This window comes from Cornus florida, unplaced genomic scaffold (assembly GCF_030987335.1).
Source record: "Cornus florida cultivar Cherokee Brave unplaced genomic scaffold, ASM3098733v1 CherokeeBrave_3.0.0_Hap2_Chr02, whole genome shotgun sequence".
Classification (NCBI taxonomy): Eukaryota; Viridiplantae; Streptophyta; class Magnoliopsida; order Cornales; family Cornaceae; genus Cornus; species Cornus florida.
In genome coordinates this window covers 37,874,739-37,893,936 of record NW_026775572.1, presented here as the reverse complement: position 1 = coordinate 37,893,936, position 19,198 = coordinate 37,874,739, and the positions used below count along the sequence as shown (strand labels likewise).

The 19,198-nt window shown below is 37.7% G+C and overlaps 1 pseudogene; it reads right to left on the bottom strand.

The window, feature by feature from the left end:
* Positions 1–202: 202 nt before the first annotated feature.
* Positions 203–19,198, bottom strand: part of LOC132296069 (GDP-fucose transporter 1-like) — a 44,338-nt pseudogene continuing 25,342 nt past the window's right edge.

Here is a 19,198-nt window from a genome sequence, read left to right as displayed (position 1 = left end):
GATTTGGAGAGACCATAGATGTCTCTTTATAAGTTTTACAACAATCATAATTAAGTTATCTCACATCATCATGTGAGGCTATAGGTTTCCAATCTCCAAATAATGTATCATAGTAAAAGAATAGCTAAATTGCATCATACTACCAATCTCAAAATAATGTATCGTACTACCAATGTGAAGCAAGTGTAAAAAAGGCCAGGCAAAAAGAGAACATTCAAATAATATCTCAAAATAATAATATCGTGCAAATTTAATACAGGACAGATATCTAAGTAGCTAATGATAGGCATAACTCAGAAGACATATATCTAAGTAACTAATGATAGGCATAAAATTTCAAACAAGTACACTCTTGGCAGCGGCCGAAAACATTCAAAAGGAAAAACTCATACACCAGAAATTTTACCAGATATGCCATTCTCTTCGTCCTCATCTCCATAATTGTTACCATCATTTTCGTTGTCCAGCAGCTTAGAAGTTGCAGACTCGCGTACTGATGGAGCATTGCCTACCCCAGTAACTGACTGCTGATATAGAACACCTCTTGCTATGGTTAAGAGGAGGCAAAGCAAACCAATCGGACTAGCATGCTTATCCAAATCATCACATTGATAGCAACTGTAAGGAACTTATTAACAACACTAGTCACCGTAAACGCTGTGGCAGAGATTGCCTTCCTGGCAGTAATGCCGAAGAAACTGATTAGTAACCCAAACACACAAGACAATGACAATGCAAAAAATGCAACCGAGTAGAACCAATTCCCAGAACTCGATCCCACAGCAGTGAACACATCAACATACTCTCTAGTTATAATCCAAAACAATGGAGCCATCATCAATGAGAGAAGATTGTTGTAAAACACAAACCCCCAAATGTTCAATCTAAGATTTGTCACCATGTGTTTGATATAAACCATTTCAGTTGTGATTGTGATCAAAGACGCAAATGCCCATGTGTAACGACCCACTCCACCACATGGTATGATATTGTCCGCTTTGAGCCTGAGCCCGCACGGTTTTGCTCTTGGACTTCACCCCAAAAGGCCTCATACCAATTGGAGGTGACACACTTACATATAAGCACTTCACCTTTTCTCTACCCAGGCGATGTGGGACTATGCACCCATAGCTCGCCAGTGTGGTAGCCTGACAGTGTCTCTCGCACCCGCCCACGGCACACCCGCCCACAAGGTCATCACAATCCACCCCCCTTGGAGGCCCGACGTCCTCGTCGGCACACTTCCGGCTGGATCAGGCTCTGATACCATTTGTAACGATCCACTCCACCACATGGTATGATATTGTCCGCTTTGGGCCTGAGCCCGCACGGTTTTGCTCTTGGGCTTCACCTCCAATTGGTATGAGGCCTTTTGGGGAGAAGCCCAAGAGCAAAACCGTGCGGGCTCAGGCCCAAAGTGGACAATATCATACCATGTGGTGGAGTGGGTCGTTACACCATGAGTAGGCTATGAGTGTAAAACCTGAATCCGTGGCAACATGTCCAACAACACTACCCAAAATGGCTATTTGGGAGGCTGATCTGATTCTTGTAGATTTTGTAGTTTGCAGTTGTAGAGACAAAGAGAGGGCAAGTTCAGAGTTGAGAATGAGAATAGAGATGGAGGCAATTTGGGAGGCTGATCTGATTATTGTAGATTTCTTGTAGATTTTGTAGTTTGTAGTCGCAGAGACAGAGAGAGGGCAAATTCAGAGTTGAGAACGAGAATAGAGATGGAGGCGATTTGGGAGGCTGATTTGATTCTTGTAGATTTTGTAGTTTGCAGTTGCAGAGACAAAGAGAGGGCAAGTTCAGAGTTGAGAACGAGAATAGAGATGGAGGCGATTTGGGAGGCTGAAATGATTTGCCCTGAAATTTTAAGCAAGCAGCGGGAATAAGACCCGCGGAAAGCCTCACACCAAATTCATTTTCTACCACGGTTACTATCACGGTTTTGCATTAAATCGTGATAGAAATAGCGGGTCTAAATTTGAGTTTAATTAATTCACTTTTCTATTTATAACCATGGTGAAATAAATTCACTTTCTACTACGATTTTTTTATAACTATGATAGAAAATACAATTACTACCACGGTTTTCCCTTAACAGTGGTAGAAAGAATCTTCTACCACGGTTTTAAAATAACCGTGGTAAAAAGGGCGTAAAAAACTATTTTTCTTGTAGTGAATTGGCTGCATGTACTCTTCTAAAGAGGCTTACAACTGCAGTTAGAAACTTGAGGATTGAGCTAGGATATAATGATGTGGATCAGATTTTGAGCTCTCTATGCTTAGTTAGAAGTACACCTAAGTTGGAGATTCTTCAAATTAAGGTGAGACATGTGAATCAAGACTCGGATATTATTTCTTACATTAAAAAATTTCTGAGTGGACTGGTTTTCAATGTTTTGTAGGTTGCTGATGAATATGCTGACAATGCTCTGGAATTGGCTATACATCATTATTTGGAATCTCTAGACTGTATGGAATATACCATGAGAAAACTTCACACCCTACAGATATCTTTTAGCAAGGGTTCAAAGACTGAACTGCTCTTCATAAAGCTTCTACTTGCTTGTACCACGCCCTTTTTACCACGGTTTTAAAATAACCGTGGTAGAAGACACTTTCTACCACAGTTATTTTAAAAACGTGGTAGTAAGTTTCTTCTACCACGGTTATTTTAAAACCGTGGTAGTAATTATATTTTTTACCATGGTTATAAAAGCACTGTGGTAGAATGTGAATTTATTTCATCACGATTTTTCATTAACTGTGGTAGAAAGTGAGGTTATTTCACTAAGTTTTAGTGAGATAATATTGCGCCTTTTGTACTGCTTTTTCTACCACGGTTAATGGAAAACCGTGGTAGTAATTTATTCTACCACGGTGCTCCATCGTGGTAGAAAGTGAATATAGAAAGCGGGTTTTATTCCCGTTAGTTTCTTAAAAAAAAAAAATTAAAAAAAAATATTTTATACGATAATTTACACAAACCTCCCTTATAGTTTGCCATAATTACAGGCGGCACCCTTTCTATTTTGAAAATTACGCGGATCACCTCTACTTTTTAAAATATCCTACACGAACCTTCCTTCCGTTACGGTCAACGCCAGTCAACGACGGAAAATGATGACATCAACTACTATTTTTCATAAAATGCCGAAAATACCCTTGCCTATATTATTCCATATTATATTTTAAAAGATATATATATATATATATATATATATATATAAAAGATGAATTCCTCACTTTCTCTCTCTAAATTATTCAACCGGCGACCAGATTGCAGATCTTTCGAGTTGAATCTCAACAGATCAAGTTATGTGAATCCATGTTAGTCTTGTTATGCATATTTTATTTCCCTGTTCATTTTTCAAAAAAAATTTCTCGGATCAAGCAAGTCTTGATCGATTTGTTATTTGAGTTTGTTATCATTCCATTAAAGCATTGTGAGAAAGAATTGTTCTGTGTTAGCTCTCGCCCATGAAAGATTGGGACTTTTCTTTGTGAAATTCTCCAACTATTAGTTCAATTCTTAGGTTGTGTAGTATCAGTGTCGCTGGATTGGTCTGAGTTTTCAATTTTTTTCTTCCAATCACAACTTTCAACTTCTGGGTTTTTTCGTTCATCCATTCTCTGGTTGAGATTGGTGTCATCCTTTTCGAAATCGAAATCATCTTGGTTTTGTTATGTTATTATTCTGATAAAATCTCAAGAGACTGATAAAATCTTAATAACCGGATCATATTTTCCGGCGAGAATGCATACGTGTTCAGCCTGCAATCCAAAGTATGATCTTACCAAGCAAATAGCCCAGGTGAGATTATATTCTAATTTCACAGAATCCGGAAGCCTCAAAGTCAACACAAGCCCTGTGGCGCTCAGATCACAAAAGAATGGACTGGAAATTTCATCAGACTTTCCACCATATGATTCATTGAAATTCATATAGAAAGCTCCTAGTTCTATTAACCAAGGTGATTGCAGAATCTCTATGTGTTCAGCCTGCATCTTGGACTTAAAGTTCCTCCCATTGACAGAGCTATGGACCTAAAAGGGAAGAAAAATATATATAAATAAAACGAACCTCTTTCAGCACAATGAAATCCTAAATACTGGTTAAATCCAATTGGGGCAAAACCATTTTATGCTTACTTTATCATATTTCTTAAGAATTTTCTATATAGCAATAGCATTCATCATAACATATTTAATCAACATCTGACCCTCCTGTACCATGGCTTGCTGATTGTTTGCGAAACACTGCCGCAAGTGCAACAAGTATCTCTGCATTCCAGAAGCAACATGAAGATGGAGAACCAAACCCCCACCCCCCCCCCCCCGGCCATTGTTATTGTCCTTAATTTGTTGAGATGGAATATCTCTGGAGTTTCGGTTCTATTTTACATAAAGATAATAGTATTGTAGAAAAAAAAAAAAAGAATTTTGTACTGTCACTTTTGACTGATGTTAAATGGAGATAAGATTATATAGAAAGCAACTCTAATCTTGCACATTTGACTGAAATATGATTAACATTGACTGTTTAACTAGTTTTACAATCATTAAGTCCATATAACTAGTTTTACAATCAGTAAGTCCACTATAGAAATGTCCGTTTAAGATTTATAAATATAGGGTTACTTCTTAGGATATTATTTTACCATTGCCACTACACAACTCCGGATGAGAAAAAGGGGATTAGTATAAATTCTCAGTCTAATAGAAAAATAAAAACAATTATAAAAATTAAAATGTTATCATGGAATGTAGGAACATTAACCGATAAGTGCAATGAGCTTATGGATATACCCAAAAAGGAAGAAAAACAATATAGCCAAACTAAATGGAAGGAGAAAAAGCTAGAGATGTTAGGGAATGATATAAAATTTTCTATTTGAGTGGTTAGGAGGGACACAAAAAAAGGGTAAGTATAGTAGTAGACAGTTTATTGAACAAGGTTATAGTTAGAAAATAAGTTGATAGATTAATGACTTAAAAATGTATGGATACAGAAGTATTAAGTATCACGAGTGTTAATACACCACAATGAGACTTAGATGTAATTATAAAAATGTTTTTTTTTTTTTTTTTAAAGGATTCTCGAGATGAAACAACACATATACTAATTTGTGAAGGTATATTTATAGGAGGTGTCTTCAACAGACATATAGGAGCTTATAAAATACGATATGAGTTGACATGGTTTTGGAGGGAGAAATGAAAAAGTGGATATAGTCTTTAGAATCATTCAATACATTTAAGAGTAACACGAATAAGATACAATTAATTATTGTTTGTATAGAACAAGAGTTTTAGATTAATAGGACTAGGTTGATAAATTTGTGATCAAAACTTCTTCACAATCCTTGCCTTTTATCCCATATGGATGGGGTAGGCCGCATGGATTCTCTTTTTCCATTCTTTCCTATTATATACCATGGGTCCATGTCTTCTCTTATATTTAATTTTTTAGATAATTTTTTATTACAAATTTGTGCGCAAAATGATGAGCACTGAAAAGTGCGCATTTAAACCCGTTAAGCTTAAGCATTCTAGTACCTTTATCTATCTTACTTTGCCGTTTTAGACTTATTACGTGTTATTTATATTTTCAGGCACTAATCCCAAAATTGAGCTAACTCAGCCAAATAAGAGCTTAATTGAAGCAATCCTGAGATAAACCAAAGGAGGGAGCAAAGTGGAGAAAGCAAGGAGCAAAAAGGAATCAAAGTTGTGCAGCTGAAAAGTTCGATCGATCCAACTTAGAGTTCGATCGATCGAACATCTATGATCGATCACAGTACTTCTCGATAGATCCAACCTTGGCCTTTGCTGAAATTCCAAGTTCGATCGATCCAACATCACCTTCGATCGATCGAACCCTATTTTGTCCTATTCAAATGATTGATCTTATCCACAGTTGTACGCCTACCAACCACTTTTGTCCTTTTCCCCATAAATATCTTCGAAATATCTCAGCCTTGTTCTTATCCGGAGGAGTCAGACCACTTCGATCGATCCAAGATGCAGTTCGATCGATCGAACCCATCTTCGATCGATCCAAGTTAAGGTTCGATCGATCGAACTTCCTCCAGTGAGAAAAAGTTAAAGTCCAGCTCATTTATTCCGTCCTTCACCCAATCATTGGAGAATATGCCTTGCACGACCACAGCTCATCATAGGGTGTATTTGACCTACCTATATAAGATATATGATACACTTTTTGGGGAGGAGCTTAGAGTCTCTTGTCACACATTGAAAATCATCTTGGAGGCTATTCTTGGAGAGGAAGAAGGGAGGAAGCTAGAGCAACCATTGGAGGAGATCTACATCTACAAGGAGCAGCCATGGAGTTAGCCCTTGAGGGTTGGATCATCACTACCATGAGTGGCTAGACATCTTCTTGGGGCTAGAGTTAGCCCCAAGCATGCTTTCTTTACCCAATCTTGTGTAATTTTGAGGGATGTGTGTTGTAATGCATATTTTGATTCTTGAACTTATGAAGATCTTGATTATTCATTGAGTTCTATGGATTGATGCTTCTAATTGATCATTTTCTCTATCTATATGTCTATATATGCTAGAGTAGATGCTCACCTCTAAATTTAATGTTATTGATGCATATCTATGTGTATTAATGCCTTTAATCTTGAGATTGCCAAAATATGAAGTTCTTAATGTAATGCTCTTGTTATGTCTCTAGATGGTTCATACTTATTCCTTGATGGATTGTGTTTCTCTTTTAAGTAGTGTAGTGTTAGTTGGGGAAACAATTCATGCTTGTTCTTTGATGTTCCATGCTTTTGAATGAAAGAAGCATATGCTCTAATTTTGTGATGTAAGGGAATTTTGAGCTTAATGAAGGGTTAATGATTAGTTATGATATGTTGTATCTTTCACATGTGTTTAGACAATTTATTCTTCTCCCAATAGATATTTTGTACCTCTCACATGATGATTAGATAATGCATGTTTAACTAAATCATCCTTATGGATTGCTTGGACTATGAGCTTAATGAAAGGTTCAATGACTTGAATTGTTATTTTGTTATCTTCACATGATGTTTAGACAATATATTCCTCTACCAATAGATGTATTGTGGCCTCACACATGTTGATTGAGACAATTTGCACTTGTTGAGTCACCCTTACCAATTGAATGTCTTTTACACACACAACATTGTTGCAACACATTCATTTCCCTCATTAGTCACTTGATTATGGTTTGGAATAGTATTGTTTGGTGGTGATCTCTACACCCCAAGACCTTTCCTTCTTACTTATTTTTTATCTTATTGCATTGCTTTATTATAATTTAGCTCATTTAGTATAATCAACCAACCAACCAATTGTGTGATCACTCGACCTACTAACCCTAATTACCATAGTTCACAATTCGATACACCATCAAATCCCTTGGGACGATCCCTACTCGCCCTATCTATATTTTATATAGAGAAAGGTAGTAGTGGCTTTTTATAAATGTAAAACTTGGCCACCTCCTAAACACACACAACTCTTCAAGCTTGACTTGGTATCGCGACCCTTGTAAAGGACCCGGTCAGTTTTTGGCGCCGTTGCCGGGGATTTTAAATTGGCAACGTCGAATTGTGAAATTCAATTAGGATTAGTACTCTTTTGATCGTGTCTTTACTTTCTTTTTATTTTCTGTTTTTGATTACTTATTAAGTTTGTTCTTCATTAACAAGGTGCATTGAGCAAGGAGCTAGCAAAGTAATTCCAAGCTAAGGAGCAAAGCAAAACAAAGGAAAAATGCTTAAAATGAAGAGTTGCTAAGCTAAGCTTTTAAATTTGGAGTTGAAGTGCTAAAGGACTATTGTGAGACCTTCTTACCCAATCTCCTTAGTTAAATCGGGGGCCCACGTGGTGGCATTGCATATCATTGAAAGCATGGGAGTATGGGAATTATTGTATATGGAGGAAGTTGATGATATTTGACTTGTTGTGGAGGAGAAGTGTTTGTTTGATTGTTTTGTTGTGATTTGTAGTCTTTACTTGATCATTCACTCTAGGCATTCACATGGAAAACCTAGAGGGTAATCTTGGCCACCTAGACCCGCATTTCATGCAAAACCTCCCCCTCGATCAATACGGTCTCGGAGCTCAAGCTCCAATACCTCCAATGGTACTTCGTGACTATTATGATCTCCATGCATACCATGCACCTTCTTGTATCATGTTGCCTAATTTCGAGACAAGTCAATATGAAATCAAGCCCGAAACTATTCAATTGTGTCCACTTTTCTATGGTCTAAATGATGAGGAGCCTTATAAGCATCTAAATGAATTCTTTGAAATATGTTCCACCATTAGATACATGAATGTCCCGGAGGAAGTGATTAAACTACTCCCTTTCCCTTTCACCCTCAAAAGCAAGGCAAAGCATTGGTTCAATACTTTGGAAGCAAATTCTATAACTTCTTGGATGCAAATGCAAAATGAATTTTTAAAAAAGTTTTATCCCATGAGCTTAACCAATGCTATGCGTACTTCAATTAGAACTTTTTCTCAAAAAGAAGAGGAGTTATTACATGAGGCTTGGGAAAGATTGAATGACTTGCTAGGGAAATGCCCACATCATGGCATTCCAAAATGGCAAGTGGTTCAATCCTTCTATGAGAGCCTATCCGACATTCATAAAGATATTGTTGATACATCATGTGGAGGATCATATTTTGGGAAACATGAGGATGACATTTGGCAACTCTTTGAGAAGATAAGCGAAAACTCTTTACAAAAATTTTATACTTCTCAAATTGACCATGAACGAAAAGAGAAGAAGAAAAATTCTCAAGTTTGTCAAATAGAGAGTTCAATGGGAATTGTAGCCGAGATTAAAACTCTTTCTCAAAAGTTTAACCAATTCTTGTTAAATCAAAAACCGGCTAACAATTCATATCCTCATCATCATACCTCTCAAATGAATGAGCCTTGTATGACATGTTCAAGTGTTTTGCACACTACTTTTGATTGTCCCCACGGACATGCTTATAATGAACACTATGAACAAGTCAATGCTACATTTGCTCATCCCTATTCCAATGTTTATGTTCCAAGGTGGAATGAACATCCAAATTCTTTTCAAGCTCAGAATTTTCAAAACAAGTACATTCCACCTCACAAGAGAAATGAAAGTTTTCAAGGGTTCACTCCTTCATATCATCAAAGAATGAATAATTCTTCACATCCTCAATTGTATGAATTCCAAACGGAGCATCATTCTCCTCATACACTTCATAATGATTCTACATTTGAAGATAAGGATTTATTGGCTTTGGATAGCCTAGAGAAGAACACAAACTTGTTGCATTCACACTCTCAATCTATATCAAAGCTAGAGTCCCAAATCGGGATCATAGCTAATGCATTAAATGCAAGGGAAGTGGGTAAGTTACCTAGTCAACCCGAGAGGAACCCAAAAGCTCAATTTTGTGTGGAGGCAAACTCTACGTCAGAGAATGCCTCACAAGTTCAAACACAAGCAATCACTACTTTGAGAAGTGGTAAGCAAGTTGACAATAAGGTTGAGTTACCAAAGGAGGATAGTGAATCGGTGCAACCAAATGTTGTCACTCATCAAAATTCCAATTCCATACCTATCTCTTTGGATGAGAATGCTCCAAATCGGAATACTCAATCTTCATCATCTTCTCAAGTGCCAAAATGTCATGAGCCAAAAGCTCCTTTCCCTTATGCTTTGAGAGAAACCTCACCTCAAGAGAGGCAAGATGGGAAAATACTTGACATGATGGATGTTTTCAAGCAAGTGAACATAAATCTTCCCCTCTTAGATGCAATTAAGCAAATTCCGCTTTAAGCCAAATTCTTGAAAGATCTTTGCACACAAAAGAGGAGGAACAAAGGACAAGGTCTTAAGAAAGTGTTCATCACGGAGCAAGTGAGCTCCATTCTTCAACAAAATACTCCACTCAAATGCAAAGACCCCGGTGCTCCAACCATTTCATGTGTAATTGGAAATCACGAGATCCGGAGAGCTCTTCTTGACTTAGGTTCAAGTGTTAACCTGATTCCTTATTCTGTGTATGTCCAATTAGGGTTAAATGAGTTAAAACCAACCTCGGTGGTGCTTCAAATGGCCGATAGATCCGTCAAAACACCTAGGGGTATGGTTGAGGACATCCTTGTCAAAGTAGATAAATTCTACTTTCCGGTTGATTTTGTAGTGTTAGACACTGAACCGGTTGCTAATTCCACTACTCAAATCCCAATCATCTTGGGAAGACCATTCTTTGCCACTGCCAATGCCACTATCAATTGTAGGTCCGGAATCATGGATCTTTCTTTTGGCAACATGATGGTCAAACTCAATGTTTTCAATGCAAGTCGACATCCCATAGATGAAGATGAATGTTATGTTATTGATGTGTTAGATGAGGTTGTTGAGGAATCAATTTCCACAATGATCATGAAGCAACCGCTTGAGGATGATCTCTCATCTCTTTTATCCGATGATCCTCTTGCCTCATGTCTTCTTGAAATGTATGAGAGTTGTGGGTTTGATAATGAAAATTCAATCAATGAAGTAAGCAATATAATGGAATCCGTAGCAAGTTTGAATTGTCCACCATGGAAAACTCCAATTGAGCCTCTTCCTTCACTTTCTAGTACTCCTCCGGTTCCATCTTTGGTATCTCCACCAACTCTTGAACTAAAAACTTTGCCTTCTAATCTTAAGTATGCATTTCTAGGTCCTCGCGACACTCTTCCAGTTATCATCTCTTCAAGCCTAGATAAGGACCAAGAAAATGCTCTACTTAATGTACTTAAAGAAAACAAAGAAGCTATAGGGTGGAGTGTGGCCGACCTTAAGGGAATTGATCATTCCATTTGTATGCATCGTATACTCATGGAAGAGGATACAAAACCCTTTAGGGATGCCCAAAGGAGATTGAATTCTAACATGAAAGAGGCAGTTAAGAAAGAAGTAGTGAAACTTTTGGATGCCGGAATCATCTACCCAATCTCCGATAGCAAATGGGTTAGTCCTACACAAGTAGTTCCCAAAAAGTCGGGAATTACCATGGTTGAAAATGCTAAAGGTGAGGAAATCTCAAAGCGCACCGCCAACTCATGGCGTGTGTGCATTGATTACCGAAAATTAAATGCCGCCACTAGAAAGGATCATTTCCCTTTACCCTTTATTGATCAAATCTTAGAGAGATTGGCGGGGCAACAATACTATTGCTTTCTAGATGGATATTCCGGTTACAACCAAGTGGCCCTTGACCCATTAGACCAAGAGAAATCACCTTTACATGTCCATTTGGCACATTTGCTTATAGACGGATACCTATTGGTTTGTGCAATGCTCCTGCTACATTCCAAAGGTGTATGATGTCTATCTTTTCGGATATGGTGGAAGAGTATCTTGAGGTCTTCATGGATGATTTTTCTGTTTTTGGGTCTTCCTTTGATGCTTGCCTCAAAAATTTGGACTTAGTGCTTAAAAGATGCCGTGAAACAAACCTTATTCTTAGTTGGGAAAAGAGCCATTTCATGGTTCAAGAGGGAATTGTTTTGGGTCACGTCATATCTAGAAGAGGAATTGAGGTAGATAAGGCGAAAGTTGAACTCATCTCTGAACTACCCCCACCTTCAACGGTGAGGGAAGTTCGCTCTTTTCTAGGTCATGCCGGCTTCTATCGCCGCTTCATCAAGGACTTTAGCAAAATCGCTAGACCTTTGTGCAATCTTCTTGCCAAGGATACTCCTTTCGTCTTTGATCAAGCATGCCTAGACGCCTTTCATAAATTGCGCACTTCATTGTCATCTGCTCCTATCATGCAACCTCCTAATTGGTCTTTGCCCTTTGAAATTATGTGTGATGCTTCTGACTATGCCATGGGGGCAGTTTTGGGCCAACGAGTAGGTAAGCTCCCTTGTGCCATATACTATGCAAGCAAAACCTTCTTAGGAGCTCAATTGAATTACTCCACTACCGAGAAGGAATTACTTGCTATAGTATATGCTCTTGATAAGTTCCGCTCTTATTTGCTAGGATCTAAGGTTGTTGTTTACTCTGATCATGCTGCATTGAGACATCTTTTAACAAAAAGGGAAACAAAACCTAGATTGATTAGATGGATTTTACTCCTCCAGGAATTCGATTTTGAAATCAAGGACAAAAAGGGCACCGAAAATGTGGTTGCTGATCATCTTTCCAGATTACAAATAGAGCCTTTCCCTAGTCCTCCAATTCATGATTCCTTCCCGGATGAACAACTTTTTCAAGTCTCAAATGGAATAATGCCTTGGTTCGCTGATATTGTGAATTATTTGGCAATAGGCAAGCTTCCAACCTCTTGGTCAAAGAACGACAAAAATCGTTTCTTTGCTAACATCCGGAATTACTATTGGGAAGACCCTGTTTTATACCGTTATTGTCCCGATCAAATTGTGAGAAGATGCATTCCGGAGAGTGAAATCCCAAGTGTTCTAGTGTTTTGCCACACACTTGCATGTGGTGGGCATTTTAGTGCAAAGAAGACCGCCCTAAAGGTTCTTCAAAGTGGGCTCTTTTGGCCCACTATTCATAGAGATGCCTACAACTTTTGCAAGTCGTGTGAGAGGTGTCAAAAGATGGGAACAATGTCTAAAAGAGATATGATGCCATTAACCAATATATTGGTTGTTGAAATTTTTGATATTTGGGGCATTGATTTCATGGGTCCATTTCCTATGTCATATGGTTATCAATACATTCTTCTTGCCGTTGATTATGTTTCTAAGTGGGTTGAGGCTTGTGCTACCAAAACAAATGATCACTCCGTGGTCATTCAATTCATTAAATCCAATATCTTTACTCGTTTTGGTATGCCAAGGGCTATGATAAGTGATGGAGGAAAGCATTTTTGCAATCATTTCTTGAGGCAATTATTTCTTAAGTACTCCGTCACTCACAAAGTAGCCACTCCCTACCATCATCAAACAAGTGGACAAGTTGAAGTGTCTAACCGGGAAATTAAGCATATCCTTGAGAAAACGGTTAACCCCACCCGGAAAGATTGGTCAAGAAAGCTAAATGATGCTTTGTGGGCTTATCGTACGGCATATAAGACTCCCATTGGCATGTCCCCTTATAGAATTGTTTATGGGAAGCCTTGCCATCTTCTAGTTGAGCTAGAACACAAAGCCTTTTGGGCAGTTAAAAAGCTCAATTTTGACCTAGCCAAAGCCGGAGAGAATAGGCTACTTCAATTGAGTGAATTGAAAGAGCTAAGGCACAATGCTTATGATAATGCCAAGCTCTACAAAGAAAGAACCAAAGCCTTCTATAATAAGCATATTGTGAAGAAGTCCTTAGAACCCGGTCAAAAAGCTTGGCTTTTCAACTCTAGGTTAAAACTCTTTCCCGGCAAATTGAGAACCAAGTGGGAAGGTCCCTATGAAATTATCTCGGTTGCACCGCATGGAGCGGTAAAGATACAAGACTTGAAGAAGGGGAACATCTTCAAGGTGAATGGGCAAAGATTGAAACCATACATAGAGGGCCAAGTCTTTCAAAGACATTTAGAGGCTGCAAATCTTATTGACCCGGTGTATGAACATATTGATGAAGATTTTGATAAGAATTTAAAAACATCTTTTGAGTTAAATCCAACAAGTTCTTCCAAGAACCATTTGTTGGGTGGAACTCAAAACATCTCTCATCCCAAAAAGGAGGGGATGCATTGCAAGATCTTTGATCCGGGTTAAAAGAACCCTAGGTCTTGCTAGAGACGTTAAAGACTAGCACCGAAATTCGTAGGATGTCAAAACTCTATTCCTCCCTCATTTCTATCTTGCATTTCGATTCTTGCGAAGTCTAGATACTGTTTTTATGGTTCATATAAATTGGAAGGAACTGAGTAAGGGATTGCATGAGCATCCAAGTCATTTTGAGCATTTAGGCATAATTTCGATCGATCCAAGTCTTGGTTCGATCCATCGAACTTTGGTTCGATCGATCCAACTATGGACTCTATCGATCCAGCTCTCATTTTGCACCCAACACTTAGAAAAATTTTGGACCTGCATCCACACTCCAAAATGCATGCTCTCGGGACTTTTCAAAATTTTTCATGTTCGATCGATCGAATTCCAAGTTCGATCGATCCAAGGTTCCAGCACATATCAACTCTTGAACCCTTAAACTTGTACATTCTTTATCCTCTTCGATCGATCGAAATCTTTCTTCGATCAATCGAAATTTGCATCTCACCTAAAAAAAAAAAAAAAAAAAAATTTATTAAGAGTGGAAACCTAAGTTCGATCGATCGAACTCCATCTTCGATCAATCGAACTCACAGCCGGCACCTTCAGCCACTGCAGATCTTCACTATCAGGCCTCCTGAGACTCCACTTCCAGTTGTTCTATGCTTTCATTTCTTTTATTCTGGATCTGTATTATACTGTCACTGTTACTGTATTATATTTTGCGGCCGGTCTGTCGGCTTTATTATTTTATTGATGTACCTGCACTTTATATTCTCTATATATTGCTTCTTGATTATGGATGTCTCTTAGTATCTCATATTTGTATATTTGACTCCATCAGGTACACCACAGTGACTTCAGTGAGAGAGTGCTGCCTAATTTTTCAGGACCACTCTTACACCTCTCTCTCTATTCTCTATTTATCCTATCTTACACTTGCATGTCCACCGTGCACTGATTATCCTATCTTGTTATCTAATGACTTTATCCACTGTGCACTGTGCAAACGTTTCAGAACCACAGTTTATCCCAAGTTTGGGGGGGCCATGCCACCCACTTTGGATACTTCTATCTCGATCATTCATGTCTAAAGCACTGGTATACTCTTTCCTTTGTTCTCTTCACACATTGAGGACAATGTGCACTTTAAGTTTGGGGGTATTGGTGTATGTTTCAGTGTTACTTTAAAATTCAAATTTTGAGCATGTCTTGTGTATTTGAGGGATATTTCTATACTTGGTCCATTTCTAGCTATGATTTTGATCTTTTGAGGACTATATTGCTTAAAATTTAAAAATTGCTTAACTTGAGAGTCCAATACTCCTTGTATGCCTTGAGGATGCCATTTAGGAGTAAATTTTTCAAAAGATTGATATCTTGCTTGCATTTGTGGTCCACATCATCCTGATTTTGTGATTGTTTTGAGATTTATTCTAGGATTCTACACTAGCACCGGCGCACGCTAGCATTCAATTGTGGAGTACATGCTTTGTTGATTATTGAATTGGTTATATCCCAATTGGGCTAGTAGTGCATTGAAAGCTTTCATTTTTGATAAAGGTGGATAACAACCCCTTTTCATTGAGTAGCCGGGATTCTTGCCTCATTAAGTAGTGAAATTCTCACGCCGAAAGGTGGAGGGCCCAAACTCTAGGTTAATAATTGAATTAAAAAAAAAAAAAGTCGCAAAAAGCAATAAAAGTGAGGACTTCTCCCAAGAGGTGAGAAGTAGGAAATGATTAGATGGTTGTTGTCTTGATTTGTAGCCTAGCTGATTTGAGTTTGTAAGTCCGTAGGGGTGTCTTAACACCTAATGCCCTAAAGCCATCTGGTTTAGGAGTCATTGACCTAAAGCTCGCTACATGAATCTTCTAGAAAGCTTGAGAGATCAACACATTGCACAATACTTCCATCTTTGATCCTCAATAATAAAAAATAAAAAAAAATAAAAAAAATATAGAGTGAAAAGAATAAGCGCACCTAGAACAATAAAGCTTTAATAAAAGGTCCACTCTCTTATCTTGATAATCGGTACTAGATTTGTGTGCTAGTTTGAGGGTAAGGATGTGATTACTTCTCTAGTTAGCTAAGATAGCAACACACTTGATGCCGGACCTCTCACATGGATTCTAGACTTGTTTTGATTTTCATGATCATTTTCTTGATGTGTGGAGGACCATGCTTGCTTGCTTGATATTGAAATTTTGGGAGATTGCTTAGAAACGGTTAAAAAATTGTATACTTGAGGTAGTTTTCTCCCAATGCTTGTTTGCAATATTAGTGCCTCTTTTGAAAGAATGAGCTTAATGTTTGTGGGTACCATTTCTGGAAACCCTCACGAGACTTTACTCGTCCACTAGGGGTAACCTAGGGGTTTAAAAGGCTTGTTGCATATGCTAAATGCAATCGTGTTCCCTACGAAAGTGGCGCTATCATTTTACTTGCTTTCTAGTTTATACTTGTTTAATTGTTCATTTCATTCCTTTACTTCTTAGTTCATTGCTAGGGACTAGCAATATTTAAGTTTGGGGGTGTGATGAGCACTGAAAAGTGCGCATTTAAACCTGTTAAGCTTAAGCATTCTAGTACCTTTATCTATCTTACTTTGCCGTTTTAGACTTATTACGTGTTATTTATATTTTCAGGCACTAATCCCAAAATTGAGCTAACTCAGCCAAATAAGAGCTTAATTGAAGCAATCCTGAGATAAACCAAAGGAGGGAGCAAAGTGGAGAAAGCAAGGAGCAAAAAGGAATCAAAGTTGTGCAGCTGAAAAGTTCGATCGATCCAACTTAGAGTTCGATCGATCGAACATCTATGATCGATCACAGTACTTCTCGATAGATCCAACCTTGGCCTTTGCTGAAATTCCAAGTTCGATCTATCCAACATCACCTTCGATCGATCGAACCCTATTTTGTCCTATTCAAATGATTGATCTTATCCACAGTTGTACGCCTACCAACCACTTTTGTCCTTTTCCCCATAAATATCTTCGAAATATCTCAGCCTTGTTCTTATCCGGAGGAGTCAGACCACTTCGATCGATCCAAGATGCAGTTCGATCGATCGAACCCATCTTCGATCGATCCAAGTTAAGGTTCGATCGATCGAACTTCCTCCAGCGAGAAAAAGTTAAAGTCCAGCTCATTTATTCCGTCCTTCACCCAATCATTGGAGAATATGCCTTGCACGACCACAGCTCATCATAGGGTGTATTTGACCTACCTATATAAGATATATGATACACTTTTTGGGGAGGAGCTTAGAGTCTCTTGTCACACATTGAAAATCATCTTGGAGGCTATTCTTGGAGAGGAAGAAGGGAGGAAGCTAGAACAACCATTGGAGGAAATCTGCATCTACAAGGAGCAGCCATGGAGTTAGCCCTTGAGGGTTGGATCATCACTACCATGAGTGGCTAGACATCTTCTTGGGGCTAGAGTTAGCCCCAAACATGCTTTCTTTACCCAATCTTGTGTAATTTTGAGGGATGTGTGTTGTAATGCATATTTTGATTCTTGAACTTATGAAGATCTTGATTATTCATTGAGTTCTATGGATTGATGCTTCTAATTGATCATTTTCTCTATCTATATGTCTATATATGCTAGAGTAGATGCTCACCTCTAAATTTAATGTTATTGATGCATGTCTATGTGTATTAATGCCTTTAATCTTGAGATTGCCAAAATATGAAGTTCTTAATGTAATGCTCTTGTTATGTCTCTAGATGGTTCATACTTATTCCTTGATGGATTGTGTTTCTCTTTTAAGTAGTGTAGTGTTAGTTGGGGAAACAATTCATGCTTGTTCTTTGATGTTCCATGCTTTTGAATGCAAGAAGCATATGCTCTAATTTTGTGATGTAAGGGAATTTTGAGCTTAATGAAGGGTTAATGATTAGTTATGATATGTTGTATCTTTCACATGTGTTTAGACAATTTATTCTTCTCCCAATAGATATTTTGTACCTCTTACATGATGATTAGATAATGCATGTTTAACTAAATCATCCTTATGGATTGCTTGGACTATGAGCTTAATGAAAGGTTCAATGACTTGAATTGTTATTTTGTTATCTTCACATGATGTTTAGACAATATATTTCTCTACCAATAGATGTATTGTGGCCTCACACATGTTGATTGAGACAATTTGCACTTGTTGAGTCACCCTTACCAATTGAATGTCTTTTACACACACAACATTGTTGCAACACATTCATTTCCCTCATTAGTCACTTGATTATGGTTTGGAATAGTATTGTTTGGTGGTGATCTCTACACCCCAAGACCTTTCCTTCTTACTTATTTTTTATCTTATTGCATTGCTTTATTATAATTTAGCTCATTTAGTATAATCAACCAACCAACCAATTGTGTGATCACTCGACCTACTAACCCTAATTACCATAGTTCACAATTCGATACACCATCAAATCCCTTGGGACGATCCCTACTCGCCCTATCTATATTTTATATAGAGAAAGGTAGTAGTGGCTTTTTATAAATGTAAAACTTGGCCACCTCTTAAACACACACAACTCTTCAAGCTTGACTTGGTATCGCGATCCTTGTAAAGGACCCGGTCACAAAACTTGGAGTCTGTAATTTTTCCTTTTTATTTTTTTATGTATTTGAATGTCTACTTAGTTAAGTTAGTTATGATACCTTGTCCGAGGAGAGATATGGAATTCAACATATACTGAATGGCAAAAAGGCAATTACAACCATTAGGACATTCATCTGTTAGGGTTCATGCATTCATTAATTAGGGTTTCACATTGGACACTCACCAGTGTGAATTGTGATAAACTCTTATTCTTCAGATTTGTCACCGTCTTATGTAGTGCATATATGATCTAGGGCAGGCAATTTGATGGAGATATGCACCAGAATAAGTACCATATATATATAATGACACTGATATAAACAAATTGATGCACAAGTATCCTATTAGACAAAGGTATCAATTCCTCCCCCAACCTTAATTTGATTCAATAGCACCAAGTTAATTAGGTGTTGAATAATTAATTAATCAATTTCTTCATATTTTTCAACAATATAATTAAAGCCAAAACACATCAGTAGATCTTCTAATTAATAAGATGCCATGCTAGTATTTAATCCATCGCAGCAGTACAAGGGCTTTTACATTTTAAAGGATCATCTAATCTTTTTTAATAACATATTAATAATTAATTAGGTAAATAATATTCCTCCTCAAGATATCCCATAAAGGAGGAGGTAAGAATATATATAACACTTATATTATAGTACATAATATTCCCCAAGCCTAGCTAGCTAGCTATTTGGATGTCATCAACCCACAATATCACAATCCAAGTGTCGTCGTATCATTGTCTTAGATAGCAGAGTAGAGAGGCTTGGATGCGCTCCATTTGTGTAAAAGATTGCCAGTAATGTCGTAGAACTTGAATAGGCAGAAT